The sequence below is a fragment of the Scardinius erythrophthalmus genome (genome assembly GCF_964197995.2).
Source record: "Scardinius erythrophthalmus genome assembly, chromosome: 15".
Classification (NCBI taxonomy): Eukaryota; Metazoa; Chordata; class Actinopteri; order Cypriniformes; family Leuciscidae; genus Scardinius; species Scardinius erythrophthalmus.
In genome coordinates, this window is record NC_138235.1 from 1,571,391 (window position 1) to 1,592,830 (window position 21,440).

Below are 21,440 nucleotides of genomic sequence, written 5' to 3' on the forward strand. Positions count from 1 at the left end.
ACTAAATGGCTTAAATGTAATGCAAGATAATTTAGTAAAACTTATGGCTATACACTGTGGTAATACAACCAATTTATGGTACATGATCCATGGTTTTTAAAACCATGGTTTGCTACAAAAACCATGGTTACTACAGTCATGGTTACTGTGGTTTTTCTGTAGTATTACTACAATATAACTGTAGTAGAACCATGGAATCAAAACCATGGTTTTTAAAAATACCAGTTACCACAGTCATGGAAAACTACAGTTTTACTATAGTATTACTACAATATAACTGTAGTAAAACCATGGTTCGCACCAAAATACCACGGTTACTACAGTCATAGTTAACTACAGTTCTCTTACGAGAGGTTCTCTCGTATTGCGTAGTTGCTTACGCTACGGGAAAGCCTTTCTTTCTCGAGATACTGAAGCCAAAAATTATCCTTAATTTTTATAATCTTGTCAACGCAGTGCGGCAGCCTGCAGACCTAGGGCAAGCTAACTAGCGTGCCCATTGGCTGCCCTGCGGCAACTGCAGCAGCCTACCGCTGAGCCCTTGGCGTGACGTCACGACCAATGAGCGCGCTTGGCGCGCTTAATGCGTCACAGCCCGCGAAAAAGGGGTGTGGCTTAGCGTATATAAACAGGGCTCGGAGGCTGCTTCTCTGATTTCTGTCTTTTCAGCGAAGCTCTTCGCATCGCTGCTCTCTGAGGAAGCCGCCGTCGAAACAAGCGACCAGCACGCCGAGGATCTCAGCCTGAGGACGCCGGCCGCCTTCGCCGCCTTCAGCTTTCCCTGCCTGCTTCGCTATCCGGCGATCATATCCTTTACTGCTCTGTGTTGTATGTGTTTGTGTGTTCGCCCCGCGACACACTTTTGCATCTAAAAGAGCGCGAGGCGTTGTTGCAAATGCCTCGCTCATCCTGTGGCTCGTGCAGAGCCCCGCTCAGCGATGGAGACCGCCACGTGGTTTGCGCTCTCTGCCTGGGCTTCGACCACGTAGCCCGCGCCCTCTCCTCGGGCGGCTGCGAACAGTGTGAGGACTTGCCGATGTCGACCCTGCGGGCTCGACTCGCCATGTTTGACGATCCTCCACCTTCCCCGGCTGCCTCTTCAGGGCCGCGTAAGAAGAAACGCCGCTCTCAAAGGCCTCCCGAGCCGGTGGTTATAGCTGAGCGCTCGCCGGAGCCCCTCCCGCGAGCCTCGCTTTCTCCTTCTCCCCCGCCCTTCACCGACGCGCAGCGGCCGGCTACTGCCCGCACTGCCGTCGCCTCAGGGGATGAAGCAGATGACGCCGCTGACAGCGGCTCTCTGCTTGCTTCGGACAGCGAGGAGTGGTCGGGCTCTCACCGCTCCGCCTCCTCGACTCCTGAGTCTGGCAGGTCCCGCTCCAGTGTCGACGCGGAGCTTATCCGCCTCCTCACCAAAGCGGTCGACCGACTGGGATTGGACTGGTCCCCACCCAAGGAGCCCGCGCCTAACCGACTCGACGGGTGTTTTCTGCCTAGCCGCCGCCAAGCGCCAGCCTCTAGGTCAGCACCCTTCCTGCCTGAGCTCCACCAGGAGCTATCGAAGTCGTGGAACGCGCCCTTCTCCGCTAGACTCCGCTCGTCTGTCTCCTCGGCTCTCTCCCAGGTGGACGGGGCCGCCGAGAAAGGCTATACCGGCATCCCTTCCGTTGAGGAAGCAGTGGCAACGCACCTTTGCCCGCCGTCTGCTAGATGGCGCTCAAAGTCTGCCCTGCCGTCTAAAGCCTGCAGGACCACATCAGCTCTCGCCGGCCGCGCATTCGCCGCCTCCGGCCAAGCTGCTTCTGCCCTGCACTCGATGGCTGTTCTTCAGATCCTGCAAGCCGACCTCCTCCGCGAATTGGACGAGAAGGGCTCGGATCATACAGCCTTAACAGATCTGCGCAGCGCGACGGACCTTTCGCTCCGTGCTACCAAGACCGCTGCACAAGCCATCGGCAGATCTATGGCCGCGCTCACCGTCATCGACAGACACTTATGGTTGACGCTGGCGGATATGAGTGAGTCAGAACGCGCTGTTTTCCTCAACGCCCCGCTCTCGCCCACCGGCCTCTTCGGCCCTGCGGTCAGCGGGATTGTGGACCGCTTCTCTGAAGTGCAGAAGGCGTCGCAGGCTATGAATCTCTTCCTGCCTCGCCGCTCGAGCCCAGCCGCAGGCCGCTCTCAAGCTCAGCCTCCTGCGCGCAGCTCCACACAGCGCTCGTCTCGGCCACCAACCACTTCGCAGCGACGCCAGGGCGGCCGCCCTAGGTCGCGCTCGACCAGCCGTCACAGACCGGAATGGGTGCTGAAAACTATAAAACACGGCTATTCGCTTCAATTCGCTCGTCGCCCTCCGCGCTATACAGCACAGACGGAGACGAGAGTGAGTTCAGAAGCTGCGCACTTGCTTCAAGCAGAAATAGCGAAGCTGCTGCGCAAAGGGGCTATAGAACAGGTTCATCCTTCTTTGAGCGAGTCGGGCTTTTACAGCCGCTACTTCCTCGTGCCCAAGAAGGACGGAGCGTTCAGACCTATTTTAGATCTGAGACATCTGAACAAAGCCCTCATGAGACGGCCGTTCAAAATGATCACAACCAGAAAAATCCTCGCGCAGATTCGCCCAGGAGACTGGTTTATCTCTCTCGATCTAAAAGACGCATACTTTCAGATCCAGATAACTCCCCGTCACAGGCCATTCTTGAGATTCGCCTTCGAGGGTCGAGTATATCAGTACACAGTCCTGCCGTTCGGCCTGTCTTTGGCACCCCGTACATTTACGAAATGCATGGACACGGCCCTCGCTCCCCTGAGGAAACAGGGAATGCGAATACTGAATTATCTGGACGATTGGCTTATTCTAGCGCAGTCAGAGACGGAACTTGTGTCTCACAGAACAGCGCTTCTCAGCCATCTGGAGGAGCTGGGTCTCTCGGTCAACTGGACCAAGAGCTCGCTATCACCCCGTCAGTCAATTTCCTTTCTTGGAATAGAACTGGACTCGGTGGCTATGACGGCCAGACTGTCGGAGCAGCGCGCGCGCCGCATCCGCCTCCTCGCCGCATCCCTCCAAATAGGCAGCCGGGTTCCGCTGAGGACATTCCAGCGTATCCTGGGGCATATGGCCTCAGCTGCAGCAGTGCTCCAGCTGGGTTTACTGCGCATGCGCCCGCTCCAACGCTGGCTGAAAATGCGCGTGCCCCACCGAGCCTGGGCGGCCGGCGGCTTGCGAGTCAGAGTGAATCAGGGATGCATTTCAGCCCTGCAGCCCTGGCTGGCAGCCGAATGGTATCACACAGGAGTGACTATGGGAGTGATTTCACACCGGAAAGTTGTCTCGACAGACGCTTCCAACCTAGGTTGGGGAGCGCTCTTCGAAGGCAGACCGGTCTATGGCCGCTGGTCAGACCAGGAGAATCTCCTACACATAAACTGTCTAGAGATGCTCGCGGTCGAGAAAGCGCTCAAACACTTCCTCCCATTCCTCCACGGTCACCATGTTCTAGTCCGCACGGACAATACATCGGTAGTGGCCTATGTGAATCGCCAGGGCGGTGTCAGATCAAAGATGCTCTGCACCCTGGCTGAACGCCTCCTCGTGTGGGCTCAGCACTCTCTGCGCTCGCTGAGAGCCGCGCATGTGCCTGGCCACCTGAACGAGGGCCCCGACAGACTGTCCAGGGACAACGTTCCCCCTGGGGAGTGGTCTCTACACCCCCAAACAGTCCAGTCACTGTGGCGACGGTTCGGCAAAGCGAAAGTCGACCTTTTTGCGTCAAAAGACAACGCTCACTGCCCAGAGTTCTTCTCGAAGAACGAGGACGCGCTGGCCCAGATCTGGCCCAGCGGCCCGTTGTACGCTTTTCCCCCGGTCTCTCTGCTGCCTCAGGTCATCGAGAGAATCAGGGAAGCGCGCCACTCAGTGCTCCTCATAGCCCCATGCTGGGAGAACCAAGCTTGGTTCCCGGATCTAATACAGCTGGCAGACTCAGCCCCCTGGCCGATACCGGTGAGGAGAGACCTTCTCTCTCAAGCACGCGGATCGATATGGCATCCCCATCCAGAGCGCTGGTCTCTGCATGCGTGGAGCCTCAACGATTACACGCTAATCTGCCAGACGGGGTCATGAACACGATCCCTCTACGAGGCGGCTCTACATGTCGAAATGGTCAGTGTTTAACACATGGTGCACTGCTAAGGGGCTCGATCCACAGACATGTGGGGTATCGCGAGTACTGTGTTTCCTTCAAGAGCTACTGGACGCGGGCAGGTCCCCCTCCACGCTCAAAGTCTATGTTGCGGCCATTTCAGCGCTCTCGGTTTCTGAGCAGGGCCGCGCATTAGGAAGGAACGAGCTCGTCATCCGCTTCCTTAGGGGAGCCAGGAGGATGAACCCCCCGCGACCCCCCTCGGTTCCTATGTGGGATCTCTCTCTGGTCTTGGAGGCCCTGAGAGCGCATCCCTTCGAACCCTTGGAAACTGTGGATATGAAATACCTCACGCTCAAAACCGTTTTTCTGATAGCTCTGTCGTCAGTCAAACGAGTGGGAGACCTTCACGCGTTATCTGTTAACGCCGCGTGCCTCGAGTTCGGACCTAATGACTCCAAAGTCATTCTCAGACCGAGGCATGGGTACGTTCCAAAAATTTTGGGCACTCCCTTCAGAGCACAGGTCATTTCCCTCTCAGCCCTGCCGACGCACGGCAGCGAGGCCGATAGTAATCTCCTCTGCCCGGTCAGGGCGTTGAGAAACTACATTTCACGGTCCGCCGCTTTCAGGCGCTCGGATCAGCTCTTTGTTTCGTTTGGTGGGCGCACCAAGGGTCTCGCCGCCTCGAAACACAGCCTGTCCAGATGGATAGTGGACGCTATTGCTGCTGCTTATGCGTCTAAAGACCTGCAGTGCCCATTGGGCATTCAAGCTCACTCCACTAGAGGCATGGCCTCGTCGTGGGCATGGTCCAGCGGGATTCCCATTCATGACATTTGTGCAGCGGCAGGCTGGGCCTCCCCCTCCACGTTTGTTAGGTTTTACAACCTGGATGTTCCCGCCTTGCAGGCGAAAGTCTTATCAGTCTAAGTCTCGCGTATGCCGGCCCACTATCTGTGCGCGGGCTACGTTGTGTGATTTAGCTCTACTGGTTGAGCTGCACTATGCAGGGAATTGTCAGTTAGGACCGGCCGTGCCGCTCCTAACCCCCTAGTGTGTGCTTATGTACGGCGCTAGCCCTCTTGGGGCCGCCCGGCTCTCCGCTATCACGTTCCCCGGGCTCTCCCTGGGACTCATTCAGTGGATGCTGGGCGCGCACGGCGTTGACAAGGGCGTTCCCGTAGCGTAAGCAACTACGCAATACGAGAGAACCTCTCGTAAGAGAACGTTTCGGTTACTCACGTAACCTCTGTTCTCTCTAGAAGAGGGAACGAGTATTGCGTAGCCCGCCGTGCTCGCGCCACGAGCTCATTTCGCTTCATGCGACAGAAACCAGAGAAGCAGCCTCCGAGCCCTGTTTATATACGCTAAGCCACACCCCTTTTTCGCGGGCTGTGACGCATTAAGCGCGCCAAGCGCGCTCATTGGTCGTGACGTCACACCAAGGGCTCAGCGGTAGGCTGCTGCAGTTGCCGCAGGGCAGCCAATGGGCACGCTAGTTAGCTTGCCCTAGGTCTGCAGGCTGCCGCACTGCGTTGACAAGATTATAAAAATTAAGGATAATTTTTGGCTTCAGTATCTCGAGAAAGAAAGGCTTTCCCGTAGCGTAAGCAACTACGCAATACTCGTTCCCTCTTCTAGAGAGAACAGAGGTTACGTGAGTAACCGAAACGTTTTACTATAGTCTCTTCTGTCTCTTCTGCTCACCAAAGGCTTAATTTATTTGATCCAAAATACAGCAAAAACAGTAATATTGTGAAATATTTGTACAATTTATAATAACTGTTTTCTATTTGAATATATATTTAAATGCAATTTATTTCTGTGTTGGTAAAGATGAATTTTCAGTATCATTACTCCAGTCTTCAGTGTCACATGATCCTTCAGAAATCATTCTAATATGATGATGTTATGCTCAAGAAACATTTATTATTATCAATGTTGAAAACCGTTAACAGGATTTTTTGATGAATAGAAAGTTCAAAAGAACAGCATTTATCTGATATTGGAAGCTTTTGTATCATTATACAGAAGAGTGGATGAGTGGAAGAGTGGATGATCGATTGCTCCTGTCTGCCTCGCTGCCTGCTGTGAGTGTGTTTGTTTGATTCGGTGCGATAAGCTCCGTCTTAGCCATATATTTCTTTGTTTTGAACCATCATTTTACTACCATTTCTAGTTGTTTATACTACTACATTTTACCCAACATCTCAGATTAACCTGACATCGCTAGCTTTTGTTATTAGTACTACTAGCACAAAACGCTAGTAATTCGCTAGCCTGTTAACGCGCCACCCGTGCGCTCAGCTATTTTATTTATTTATTTTTCTCTCGCGCGTCCGCGCCTTTGAGTTCATAAAAAGCTCAGGTGAGTAAGAATCACTCAACAAACACGGTGAGTAATGTCTTGTCCTGTTATTGTCACTTGCACTTCATGTCACATGTTTAGTATAGGCTTCTCTGTCGACAATATAGGATTTATATGTGATAAATGTAAGGAGACAGTTAGGTTGACAGAGAAGATTTCAGAATTAGAAACACGCATCCAAACTTTAATTGAGGATAGTAAGAGTGCTAGTGCTTTAGATGTTTTGGATGCGCATAGAATAGTGAACACTTTACATGAGTCGGTTCTGGCTGAAGTAGAGCCTGTGCAGCCGGGCAAATGGGTGACAGTGAAGGATCGCTCTAGTCGCGGATCTAAAAACCACTCTTCCGTTCCGATTACCATAACAAATCGATTTGCCCCGCTCAGTGAAACACCCACTGAGAATGATTGTGCCCTAGTTATTGGCGATTCTATTACACGGAACGTGAAAATAGAGACACCAACCACCATAGTCACATGTTTGCCGGGAGCCAGAGCGCCTGACATCAAAGCAAATTTAAAAGTGCTGGCTAATGCTAATCGTAAATTCTCTAAGATCATTATTCATGTCGGCACTAATGATGTTCGACTCCGCCAGTCGGAGATCACCAAAATTAATATTAAAGAGGTGTGTGAACTTGCAAGTACGATGTCAAGGACTGTAATTTGCACTGGCCCCCTTCCTGTTCGCAGGAGTGATGAGATAGTTAGTAGATTGTGTTCGCTTAACGGTTGGCTGTCTAAGTGGTGTCCGCTTAATAATATAGAATTCATAGACAATTGGAAAAGTTTTTGGGGCAAACCTGACCTGTTGAAAAGAGATGGTATTCATCCCTCCTGGGATGGTGCTGCTCTTCTCTCTAGTAATATGGCTCATAGTCTTAGAGCTCAAACATGACAATCTGGGGCTCAGGTCAGGAAGCAGACAGACTGGCTTAACCGACCGTCTGCTAGCGGCCTCGCGTCACCAAGGTCAGATAAATCCCATCACATAGAGCCTCTTTTACCTAGCTATCATCATATAGAGACTGTGTCTGTTCCCCGAATTTGGAAATCCAAAAAAGGTTTAAACCCAACTAAGGTTAAAAATTTAATTGATGTTCAACAAATAAAAAACAGCTATAATACAGATGAGCAAATGCTAAAGCTTGGGTTGCTGAATATTCGATCGCTTACTTCAAAAGCACTCGTTGTTATTGATATGATTTCAGATAATAACCTAGATGTGCTGTGTTTGACAGAAACCTGGCTAAAACCAAACGATTACATTACTTTAAATGAATCAACCCCGCAAGATTACTGTTATAAACATGAGCCTCGTCTGAAACGCAAAGGGGGTGGAGTTGCTGTAATCTATGGTAATAGTTTCAAAACCACTAAGAAATCAAGTTTTAAATATAATTCTTTTGAAGCATTGGTGCTTAATGTAAAAATATATAGTGTAAACGATAAATCACGTTTGAGATTTGTGCTGGCTACTGTATACAGGCCACCAGGGCACCATACAGACTTTATCAAAGAATTTGCGGACTTTCTATCAGAATTAATATTGACTGCAGATAAAGTACTAATTGTTGGTGATTTTAATATACACATCGATAATGAAAAAGATGCATTGGGATTGGCATTTAAAGACATTGTAAATTCAATTGGAGTTAGACAACACGTGTCAGGACCTACTCATGGTCGTAATCATACTCTAGATCTAATATTATCACACGGAATAGATGTGGATGCCGTTGAAATTCTGCAGCAGAGCGATGACATCTCAGATCATTATCTAGTCTCGTGTAATTTGCATTTAGCCAAGGCTGCAAAGCCGACTCCGTGTTTCAAATATGTGAGACCTATCACTTCTGCTACTAAAGATTGCTTTATTAATAATCTTCCTAATCAGTTTCATCATCTCAGCATCTCAGATAGCTTAGAAGAACTCGATATTGCAACAGAAACGTTTAACTCTCTCTTTTCCAGCACTTTAGACACAGTTGCTCCGTTGCGCTTAAAGAAGATTAAAGAAAATAGTCCGACGCCGTGGTACAACGAGCACACTCGGGCCCTTAAGAGAGCAGCCAGAAAAATGGAGCGCAACTGGAAGAAAACAAAACTAGAGGTATTTCGCATTTCATGGAAAGAGAGCTCAATTACTTACAGAGAGGCTTTAAAAGCTGCTAGATCTGCTTATTTTTCAACCCTATTAGAAGAAAATAAACATAATCCTAGGTATTTATTTGAAACGGTGGCTAAACTAACGAAAAATAAAGCTTCAAGCACCTAAGTTTCCAAGCAACACAGCAGTAATGACTTTATGAACTTCTTCACTTATAAGATTGATAATATCAGGGACAAAATTATAACTATGCAACCGTCTACTACAGTATCGCATCAGGCAGTGCATTGTAGTCTCCCTGAGGACAAATTTGATTCATTCGTTGCTATAGGAGAGGAAGAATTTACTAAACTCATTAAATCATCTAAATCTACAACATGTGTGTTAGACCCTATACTGACTAAGCTACTGAAAGAAATACTTCCAGAGGTCATAGATCCTCTTCTTAATATCATTAATTCGTCTTTGTCTCTAGGATACGTACCAAAAAACTTTAAGCTGGCTTTGATTAAACCGCTTGTTAAAAAAACGCAACTTGATCCTTCAGAATTAGTCAATTACAGGCCGATCTCGAATCTACCTTTTCTGTCAAAGATATTAGAAAAGGCAGTATCCTCACAACTGTGTTCCTTTCTTGAAAGAAATGATATTTGCGAGGATTTCCAGTCAGGATTTAGACCGTACCATAGTACCGAAACAGCTCTCATTAGAGTCACAAATGATTTGCTCTTATCATCCGATCGTGGTTGTATCTCGCTATTAGTGTTACTCGATCTTAGCGCTGCATTTGACACCATCGACCACAACGTTCTTTTAAATAGATTAGAACATTATGTTGGCATTAGTGGAATTGCACTAGCATGGTTTAAACCATACTTATCTGACCGTTATCAGTTTGTAGCAGTAAATGAAGAGATGTCTCATCGATCACAAGTTCAGTATGGCGTACCACAAGGCTCAGTACTAGGACCGCTGCTGTTCACTCTGTACATGCTACCCTTAGGAGATATCATTAGGAAACATGGCATTAGCTTTCACTGTTATGCCGATGATACTCAGCTCTATATTTCTTCAAAACCTAACGAAACTTATCAATTCACAAAATTAACGGAATGCATAGCGGATATAAAAAATTGGATGACTTGTAATTTCCTACTTCTAAATTCTGAAAAAACAGAGTTTCTAATTGGAAAAAAAACTTCCTCACGTAATAACCTAGAATACTGTCTAACACTTGATGGCTGCTCTGTTAAGTCTTCGTTGTCGGTTAGGAACCTGGGTGTGCTCTTTAATACCAATCTTACATTTGAAAGTCACGTGTCTAGTATCTGTAAAACTGCATTTTTCCATCTTAAAAATATATCTAAATTACGTCATATGCTCTCATTGACAAATGCGGAACAATTAGTTCATGCGTTCATGACCTCAAGGCTAGATTATTGTAATGCTCTACTGGGTGGTTGCCCTGCACGCTTAATAAACAAACTACAGCTGGTTCAAAACGCAGCAGCTCGAGTTCTTACCAGAACCAGGAAGTATGACCATATTAGCCCAGTTCTGTCAAAACTGCATTGGCTCCCTATTAAACATCGCATCAATTTTAAAATATTGCTGATTACTTACAAAGCACTGAATGGTTTAGCTCCGCAGTACTTGAGCGAGCTCTTAACGCATTATAGTCCGTCACGTCTATTACGATCTCAAAATTCCGGCCAGTTGATTATACCTAGAATATCAAAATCGACTGCTGGCGGTAGATCCTTTTCCTATTTAGCACCAAAACTCTGGAACAGTCTTCCTAACATTGTCCGGGAAGCAGACACACTCTGTCAGTTCAAAGCTAGACTAAAAACACATCTCTTTGACCTAGCTTTCACATAATACATTATAGACTTCTATAATTCAATGTTAGGCAGCATAGATTAGGTCAGCTGGAACCGGGAACACTTCCCATAAATCCTGATGTACTCGTTACATCATGAGAAGAATGGCATCTACGCAAATTTTAGTGTCATTGTTTATCCCGAGGTTTTCCCGCAGCCTGACGGATCCAGGCCGTATCCAGATCTGATGAAGGACCTTCGCCTGGACCCGATGACAACGCAGTGCTGAAGTGACAACTAGTCTCTCCCTATGGAGGATCCCTTTACCACTCTACAGATAAAGCCAGGAAACTCAATTTGCGTATCTACCCCGAATTGATAAAATAAAATAAAATTCTGTATAAAAAATTATAAGGAAACACCAGTACTTTGTTTAGGCTTGGTTTGTAGGGAATTCCAAACCTGCGTACATATATTCAAACGCACATAACTATAGAACCAATTCTTAATGCGCATGTGAACGCCATCAGCGTTTCTCACAGGTTCGCGTTTAAAGTCTATGTAGAGAGAATGGTGTCGTCTTAGCGGCCCCTAATTTAATAACAAATGATTGTTGCGACGGAAGCGAATCAATCATAAATGAAAGCTTTAGCATAAGTTCTGCTGGGAAGATTCAATTACTACGTCACTTATTGCCTTCACTTCTATCCAATCATATTCTTATGCTCACTGTATAAAAGCACGGTACTTACACATGTTTGAGTTCGCAGATACTGAAGCGACGATTACCCCCATCCTCCCCACCACCACCAGGATGGTCCCGTCCATACCTCCCAGGGGGGGTCGGCTGCGCCCCTGCCTTCATCTTTAGGCAGGAATTGCAGATCCGATACTCTCGGATTATGCACTACGGACGGGGCCTACGCCAAATGACTTTGTAGTTTATCAGCTTGCTGAGCTGTCAATAAATGTATGGTTTATTGAAATAACTCTCCCGAGTCTTTCTGGTAGAACTAACCTTAGCTGGAGAATAACTTTACTAAAGAACCGCTATAAAGCCAAAACAATCTCTGTTACCATAAATTATACGTTTATCTCTGTAAAGCTGCTTTGAAACAATCTACATTGTTAAAAGCGCTATATAAATGATGACTTGACTTGACTTGACTGAAATAAACATCTCTCAACAGGCAAGTATGATATGTACGTATGTATGCATTTATGTCCCAAAAGGCAACTTGAGGTAAGTATAAGGTCAGAAAAGGAAGTCAGAAAAACAGGAAACCTGTTAACAGGAAAAATCCCATTCTGAAAACAAATATGCAACTGTAAGAGTTTTAAATTGATTGTCATGTCAATATTTATTACATTCCCAAAATGTAAAATACTTTAGTCTTGAAATATAAGAAAAGTGCAAGTGTAAACATCTTACACACACACTATCTGAAGAGTGATCCTCGCTCCGATGCGGTGACTCTCTCGATGAATGCTCGATCAACATCAGCCATCTTGCAAACAGACAAGCGGATTTCGCCTCGGACGCACGTCAATTTCGCTTCAAACTTTTGCTTTTTACACGCTTCAATTTCGCTCTGGACGCGCGAATGGATTCAAAATATTCAAGCGTCAAATTAGACACGGTAGACGCGTCTGGTGTGAACACACAGTAAAGTGGTGCTTTTTTAAATGTTTGATTGCGTTCATTGTGTTGTACGACACGAGGGAGCTTCAAAGAGCTCTGAATTACGGCTTTGCCAACATTGCCTTTTGCTGTCTTGCTCTGCGGTGTTTCCAGATGAAGTATTTCCACACTAGCCGCAAGTCATTTCAGCAGACAACCTTAAAGCGCAGACATGACTCATGGATATCAGATATCTCCGCAGGTTGGATCGGGAAAATTCGATACGTGAATTACGCTGGTATCGGTCCTGATACCGATGCTGGATCGGATCGGCCCCATCCATAGCGTGTGTGCCGGTGCTTTTTCTGGAAACAGTGCAAGCAGCGGTGGTCACGAGCATTATAACAGAGAAAGCTGTTGGTTGGTTAGAGAGCATTGAGTGAGTGAGTGCTTCCCCTGCCAGTGTTGCCGTTTCCCCTGTGTGCTTCTGCATGTTAGAGAGTTAATTTCTGAAAGAGCAACACGGGTGTGGCTACGTCTTTTTCAAGATGTCATTCTACCTGTGTGTTTTGTGTGACGGGGTATTCAGCATGCTAAAGCAGCATTTGTGGATGGTTCATGTTCTCACTGTGGGAACATGACCATTTCAGTGTTGAGAACAGGACTCTCATACCTGCTAAAAGGCAATGTCCCCATACCCATGCCCTGATCTAGTGTCCCTTCTGGCCAAACCCAGAAGAGAGCTACTTCGTCGTGTGGGATGGGTGATCTTAGAATCACAGTGAGGGCTTCTCCACCTGGTAACCAGTCCCTGTGGGCTCCTCACTCCTCCATAACACCTCAGCCTGTGGAACGACCAGCTGTTTCATTCGGGGCTCCCCCTGATGACAGGATGTCGATCGCTGAATTAGAAGGGGAGCTGGACTCTGGAGATGATGACACGGCTGCTTTGCCTCCTTCTGGGAGAGTAGCTTTTCCCAAGCCAGATCCAGAAATGTCAGCTATGCTGTCCCGGGCCACTAAGAGGGTCAGGCTTGAGTGGAACCCTCCACCATGTCTCGAGTCCTAGAGGTTGGATGATTGGTATCTCGGGGCAGGTCGTGCAGGTCCTCAGCACGTTACCCCAGTGTCATTCTTTCCCGAAGTGCATGAGGAGGTTACCATTTCGTGGACGGCACATTTTTCTGCCAGAAACAAACTTGGTACCTCCTCCCCCCTCACTACCCTTGATGGAGGAGCGACCAAAGGGTACGTGTCTATCCCCCCAGTGGAGTGGTCTGTCGCAATCCAGCTGTGTCTGGCGACCGCTACTTCCTGGAAGGGTCAAGTCAAGTCATCTTCATTTATATAGTGCTTTTAACAATGTAGATGGTTCATAAGCGGCTTTACATTGATAATAGGAAATTAAAGTAACAGAGATTGTTTTGGCTTTATAGCAGCTCTAGAATAAAGTTATTGTCCAGCTAAAGTTAGTTTTGATTGATTCATTTCCGTCGCAACGATCATTAGTTATTAGTTACTTAGGGGCCGCTAACACAACACCCTTTTAACAGAAAACTCTTAAGTTCTTTCTGCACAAACTTTCAAAAACGTGAACCCGTGAGAACGCTGATGGCGTGCACATGCGTATTACCAGTTCAGTCTATTGGTATGCATGTTTGAATATATGTGCGCAGGCGTGTAGTCCTTCCCTACAAACCAACCCTCAACAAACTATTCTGTCTGGCCTTAAAATTTATAATACAGAATTTGTATCACTTCCGCGTAGCCATGTGAATCGGAATTATCCCGACAATGCTTTATCTGTAGAGAGGGATAATAGGGATAAGGGAGAATGGGTATGAGAAGTGTTCCCGGTTCCGGCCGACCTAATCTATGCAGCCTAACATTGAATTATAGAAGTCTATAATGTGTTATGTGTATGCTAGGTCAAAGAGATGTGTCTTTAGTCTAGCTTTGAACTGACAGAGTGTGTCTGCTTTCCGGACAATATTAGGAAGATGATAGGAAAAGGATCTACCGCCAGTAGTCGATTTTAATATTCTAGGTATTCACGCACCTCCTGCTGATCCTTGGAAACAGGTAAGTGTTGCACCGCTCACTCAGACCCTACTTCGGGCCGCTATGCCATCCAAGTCGGGTCCCTGTCTTCCACCTCGCTTCCCCACTGTGGGTACATCTGTGGTGCCCCTGGTCCCCCTGGTTTGGTCTCTGGGAACCTGGCTTGCGCTTTCAAGCCCATCCAGCTGGCTCCTCTGTACCATCAGACTCGGCTATGGGATTTAGTTCGCCAGGCGTCCGCCCAAGTTCAGGGGCGTTCACTTCAGCTCTGTGTTGAAGTTGGTGGGTTATGTCCAACTTTGGAGTCTTGAATCGGGCCCTACATTAGCTTCCGTTCAAGATGCTAATGCAGAAATGCATTTTCGAATGCATGCATCCATCCCTGAGATTGGTTTGCAGCGATCAACCTGAAGAACGAGTACTTTCATGTCTCGATTCTCCCGCAACACCCATTCCTGAGCTTTGCATTTTACTGAAACTTTTTCAGAGGGTCCTGGGGCATATGGAATCCACAGCCGCAGTAACGTCACTAGGTTTGCTTCATACGAGGCCGCTTCAGCACTGGCTTCACGGCCGAGTCCCGGAATAGGCGTGGCAGAGCGGCACACTCCGTGTGTCAATCACCCCGGCCTGCCGCCAAACCCTCAGCCAATGGTTAGACCCTTCATTTCTCCGGGCAGGAGTGCCCCTAGAACAAGTGTCCAGGCATGCTGTGGTCACCACAGATGCCTCCACCACCAGTTGGGGGGCCACGTACAACGGCCATGCATTTGCAGGGATCTGGACAGGCCCTCAACTACATTGGCTCATCAACTGCCTTGAGTTGTTAGCAGTGCGCCTTGCTCTGAGACGCCACAGAAATGAACAGCACTGCGACCATCAACCATTAAGGTAGTCTGCACTCCCACCACATATCACAACTCGCCTGCCATCTCCTCCTATGGAGTCAGAAGCATCTGAGGTCGCTTCGTGTCACTTATATCCCCGGCCTGCTCAATCATGCCACCAACGAGCTCTCACGACAACATTTGGCCCAAGGCGTGTGGGGACTCCATCCCCAGGCAGTCCAGCTGATATGGAACTTATTCTGGGCCGCACAGGTAGACCTGTTTGCCTCTCCGGACTCATCCCATTGCCGGTTGTTCTACTCCCTGACCGAGGGGACCCCGGCATGGATGCACTGCTACACCGCTGGCCCCGGTGCCTATGCAAGTATGCTCAGTCAGGAAGGACGAGGAGCAGTCTTGCTTGTTGCCCCTGATTGGCACAACCGGACCTCGGTCCCAGAACTCATGCTCCTCTCAACTGCCTTCCCATGGCCCATTTTTTTAAGGAAGAAGAAGAATCCTCCTTTATCAGAAACGGGCCACTGTATGTCACCCGTGTCCATGTCTGGTAGCTGGACGGGACGTGGAGGACTTAGGTGATCTACCACAAGCAGTCATTCTGCCTCAGGACTTGAGACCAGCTCTTTGTCTGTTACGGAGGCCAGCAGAAGGGAAAGGCTGTCTCCAAGCAGATATTGGCCCACTGGATAGTGGATGCCATTGTCTTGGCATACTAATCCCAAGATGCACCATGCCTCCTCAGGTTAAGAGCCCGCTCCACTTGGAGTGTCGCTTATTCTTGGGCGCTGGCACAAGGTGCCTCACTGACAGATATCTGTAGAGCTGTGGTGTATCATAAGATCATGACCATGATCATACACACCCAACACGTTGGCTAAGTTTTATAGCCTTTGTGTTGAGCTGGTAGCCTCCCATGTGATCTCTTCCCATAGCCAGTTAACACCGTAGGCCCTCCTTGAAGTGTTGGCCTGCTGCGCATTCCCCTCCTATGGACCGGATACGTGCACCATTTCTGCTCCAGGTGAGTTCCCCATTAGCCGAACCCTGTCGAGTCCCTCCACACCCCTTTGCAGTCGGATGTGGCGGAGCGTCCGACGGCAGGTCTAACACTCGGATGCATTGGTGGAACCTGTGCTAGGCTGGGTCCCATATGTTGTAATACCTACAGCCATCCTATATGTGTATTCTTCCAATGTACAGCTCCCTGTAGTGATTCTGTGTCTTTCCCTTGGCAGAGCCCACTCTGCCGTCTCTGACCAGTGTTGCCTCCCCCCTACTTAGGACGGAGCCACCTCAGTGACATTCCATATGTTGTACTGCCCGGAAACGCCCAGTTGAGAATTTGAATAACTCAGAATTTGCTGAATTAGCTAGTTATAACTATTTATGTTTCCACAATTAAGTTAGATTACATGATGATTTTGAGTTAAATATATTAGTTAACTTGCTCAAATATTTCAAGTTAAGCTCAATTAACATGTACAAAATAAAAATCAGATTCTTCTGCTTATTTAAACTTGGAATTTCTTAACTTAAAATTTTTGCTGCAACTGATTACCTCAACTGTGTAACGAGATAAACACCTTTCTGTAACGTCTTCATTTCAACACTCATATAATGTAATAAAATACAAATACATATGGAATCAATATAAATACAGATGATATTTTACCAAGCTGTCACAGACTGGAGTATCCTCGGTATTGAGGTGTAGGTTTGTCTTCTGATTTGGGATTAGACACTGGCTCAAACATGTATGGCAAACATGGGATGTTTTCACATGTGTTCTGGCGGGGATCAATTGTATTTCTCTAGTTTTATGGATGTTAACATATTTTTAGTGGACAACAAGACAAAAATACTGATGGCATTTTTTTTATTATATTGTTAAAATATAACATTTGAGATCTATTTCAGTGGATCCTTATTGCTTGTTGTTGTGACTGTTCCGGTAAAGGCACAGGAGTGACAGAGCAAGACGGATCCTGTCAAGCCATTCTAGTTCAGACTGGCTTACGTTAAGTGCAGTACAGAGATTTATTGATGTAGAGAGAGAAGGAGGGATCCTTGAGAGAGTCGTCTTCTCTTATCAGATTATCAAATGCCAAAAGGAGACTCTGAATCAATCCAAACCTCCCAGAAACAAACATAAGTGTCCACATGCACACAAGCAAATGAGCGGGCGCTTACAGACAGCCGAGGTCTTTAATCTCTGCTCAGGCTGTGTTCAGCTAGCGCTGGCGTGTGTCAGAGGGCCCATGTTACCCCACACCCGCTCCATCTGCTCCTGGTGGCCAGTGGGGTGTGTCTGTGTGTGTGTGTGTGTGTGTGTGTGTGTGTGTGTGTGGGTGGGTGGGTGGGTGGGTGGGTGGGGGCTCTCTGCACATTGTGTTTTTACAAGCATATTCGTGTTCCATTAAATCATACTGTATTACAGTATAGGTTTTAAGAAAACAAAATGAGATATTCTGCAGACCTCTAAATATAGATGGATGGAATTTCAGCTTAAAGCCAATAATCATCATTTTAACCTAAAGGCAAGCAAACTCCATTGACATGCATAAGGGTGAATGTCACATGACCAGGCCACATTTCTCACTCAAAATGAAAGAAAAAAAAAAATAAATACATTTTTTAAAGGGTTTTTTTTTTTTTTTTTTTTTTTTTAAATTGGCCTGTTTGTTAAGATTCTTTGCATAATTGCATTATTTCTATGATGGTTCCCATTAAATTATATTTCCTCAAATTGCAAACATAATGCATTTTTTTATATTCGAATAAAAACACTACTGTTATTGTGTATAAATATTTTACAATTTAGATAATATTCTATTATTTAGGTATTACAGTAATGAGCTTGAGATTGTTATGTGTTAGAAATGGGTAAACATATCAAAGAGCCAGGGTAATGTTGAACTGCCAATGGCAATTAATGTAGTCGAGAAAACCTCTTAAAAATACCTTGGATAGTTCGGACTGTTTGGGGTGCTCTGAGGGGTGCGGAGAACAATCAGAGGAAAAGCTTGAACCTCTCCATTGTGGCTGAGACAGAAAGAGGGAGAGAGAAGGGAGGGGAGGGATAGACAGAACAGAGAAAGAGATGATGTCACCTCCACTCATCCGCCAATCAGAGGTGTGTGGGAGGAGCACATGCTGAGGAGGGGAGGGGGGTGAAGGGTGTGTTCTCCCTCACTGCAGCATCCGTCAAGGCTTCACCCATTGGATGGGATGAACAGAGAGAAAGACAGAGGAGAAGCAGAGAATAAGGCGTGTCACCGTGGCCATACCACAAGATAGAAACCTGTCTTCTGTCCAAGACCTTCACACTACCTGTAAAGGTAAGACACTCTCTGATCCTTTCAGAAGCAAAACTGTGCCTTTTGGCTGTATGTAGGTGTGTGTGTGGTTGTGTGGTTGTGTGTGTGTGTGATGGTGATATCTCAGTCATTAGGGGCCGAATGCAGCTCGAACACACCTTGGCCTTGTGTGTGTGTTCACATTAGTGAGGGAGTGTGGCAGATTCAGATCTCAGAGACTGATGGAACTATTATCTGTTATCAGAAATGGTGATTAAATTTTTTTTTTTTTTTTTTTAATTATAGTCTGTTATTATGTCCAATAATTGGAGACTATTTTGATAGAATCATTTTCAATACAAGCATGGGTGCATGAGTAAGTATATTATTGCAGAAGCAGGGCACTTCCTATTCCCTTCAATTCTGGGAATCAATGTGTTGAAAAGTAAGCTTGTTTATTGTAAATGTAATGCAGTCTGGTGTCAGTCTAACTCAGATCATGCTGATATATAAACCCTCTTCAGGAGCAACATCAGCCAGCTGTGAGGGAAAGACATGCCATCTTTATCAGTTAAAAATTCTATATTATTTCAGCAATGTGCTCTGCTTTTTAGTTGCCACCCCGCCTATCTCTCTGTGTGTGTGTGTGTGTGTGTGTGTGTGTGTGTGTGTGTGTGTCGCTAGCAGGTGAACGGCCTCAGCCATTGTTTCTTTATGTGGCGTGGATGTTATGATGTAGACCAAGCTATGTAAGAAAATCTTTTAAATCTTTTAATGTTCGTAATTGTGATTCTCCAGGATTGACAATGCTTAGTGTATCCTTGATTTCACTGGCCTCAATTATAATATGGTAAAATGCTGAATCACAAGCATGTCATCATATAATTAAATATGGCACAATAAACATGGCACTGCACTGTTATTTAACTGAACATTAAACATAATAATAATAATAATTAACAATAATTGGTCAAGGGAGTGACAGTAGATTTGCCATACTCCTTTTTTCCTTTTTGGAAAAGTTGTGAAAATGCTATTGTGTTTTTTTTTTTTTTTTTTTTTTGCTATTAGAGCAAATGAGAATGCAAAATTATAGTCCATTTGCTGTATTCTCCTAGAGAAATTCACGTCTGCTTCTGAGACCCCATAAGTATGTGACGGGTCCATATTAGGGCTGTAATCTGTGTATAATCTATAAGTGTAATAACAGACGATGCTACAACAGATGATGTAGACGATGCTTAATCAAAACTAAATGAAAACTCTATAACATTTACAGTTTCCATAGAAAGATGCCTTGAATAATTCACACATTTATTTATTAATGTTATTACAGCCTATATCAGGGCTATTCTTCTAGCTACATTCGCGGGCCGGATTATCAAATCGAAAAGTTGAGGTGGGTTGGTTTGGGGGTTTCGATTATTTATTGAAACATTATTTGTTGAAACATAACAGTTTCAATAAATATGCTAAAGTAAACCAAACAAAGTATTGTATTTTCTTGGAAATGTGGTACCCAACAGTATGCAGATATATAAGACCATTATAAATAAAAACATGATTATTTACAGCTGTGTAATTTTTCTTGGAACAAATAAATTAATTATACAAGCTCATAGCTATTGGTAAGAAATTATTATTATTTTTTTCATAATTGTTATGCTCAAATGAAAATATTCTCACAGTGAGGCTTGATAACGACAGGCTACTCACTCCCACTGTATTACAAATGCCTAAACACAGGTCCAAAACTATACGCACCTTCACAAAGAAATTTCATAACAAAAATGACTTGTATATTCCTCTACCCATCTAATAAATCTAATGCAAAATAAATTACTATGACATATTCAATATAAATATTCCATATTTCTGCCCAAACCGTGGTAAATTATTACAGTACATTCACGGTAAATGTTTGTAAGGGTGATTAGGGGATTTAAAGTCTTCTATTTTCCTTCATGTCACAGTGTTTCTCCTGCTTTCCTCATCAGTCTTGTTGGGAATGTTGAGGCTGTTTATATGTGAAATAACACTAGTTAAACCATCGAGTGATTTGTGGTTTGTAACAGAGAGGTGTCTGTCGAATTGAAACGCTTCCCACTGGTTGTCACAACACTGTTTAATACTAGTGTCCGGGACCGGGAGTAAACTCAGCTCTGTGCTGAGACACTAGTGGAACAACTGAAAACAGATTTGTTGTTAAGCGAGAAACCGCTTCAGAAGATTCAGTGACGGAGCTGTCCGAACGAATCCGAATAGTTTCAGACCGTTATGCAAGCGCGTCTAGAAAGAGTCGAACCAAAAGAATGATTAATTCACGAATCATTGGTATGGCTGGTTCAGTCGACAGAAATACAGGACACGCATAATAACTGCTGAAATATTCACACGTAAACACACTAAACTAGCCGCACCACCAGGAGGAGGAGGAGGAGGAGGAGGTGGAGTAGGAAGAGGAGGAGGAGGAGAAGAGTAGAAGGAGGAGGAGTAGGAAGAGGAGGAGGAGGAGGAGGAGAAGAGTAGGAGGAGGAGGAGGAGAGTAGGAGGAGGAGGAGGAGGAGGAGAGTAGGAGGAGAAGAGTAGGAGGAGTAGGAAGAGGAGGAGGAGGAGGAGGAGGAGAAGAGTAGGAGGAGGAGAAGAGTAGGAGGAGGAGGAGTAGGAAGAGGAGGAGGAGGAGGAGTAGGAAGAGGAGGAGGAGGAGGAGTAGTAGGAGAAGAGTAGGAGGAGGAGGAGGTGGAGGAGTAGGAGGAGGAAGAGGAGGAGGAGGAAGAGGAGGAGGAGGAGGAGGAGGAAGAGGAGGAGGAAGAGGAGGAGGAGGAAGAGGAGGAGGAGGAGGAGAAGAGGAGGAGGAGAAGAGGAGGAGGAAGAAGAGGAGGAGGAGGAGGAGGAAGAAGAGGAGGAGGAGGAGGAAGAGTAGGAGGAGGAGTAGGAGAAGAGGAGGAGGAGGAGGAGGAGTAGGAGAAGAGGAGGAGGAGGAGGAGGAGGAGGAGGAAGAAGAGGAGGAGGAGGAGGAAGAGTAGGAGGAGGAGTAGGAGAAGAGGAGGAGGAGGAGGAGTAGGAGAAGAGGAGGAGGAGGAGGAGGAGGAGGAGGAGGAGGAGGAAGAAGAGGAGGAGGAGGAGGAGGAGGAAGAGTAGGAGGAGGAGGAGTAGGAGAAGAGGAGG

At 46.4% G+C, this 21,440-nt stretch overlaps 1 protein-coding gene across 1 annotated transcript in view; it reads left to right on the forward strand.

Moving 5' to 3' along the window:
- The first annotated feature begins 18,205 nt into the window (after window positions 1-18,205).
- l1camb (L1 cell adhesion molecule, paralog b) overlaps window positions 18,206-21,440 on the forward strand; it is a 91,725-nt gene continuing 88,490 nt past the window's right edge. Inside the window, exon 1 of the mRNA XM_081387656.1 lies at window positions 18,206-18,314. The gene's annotated coding sequence lies outside the window, so the exon portion shown is untranslated. The remainder of the gene's footprint in view (window positions 18,315-21,440) is intronic.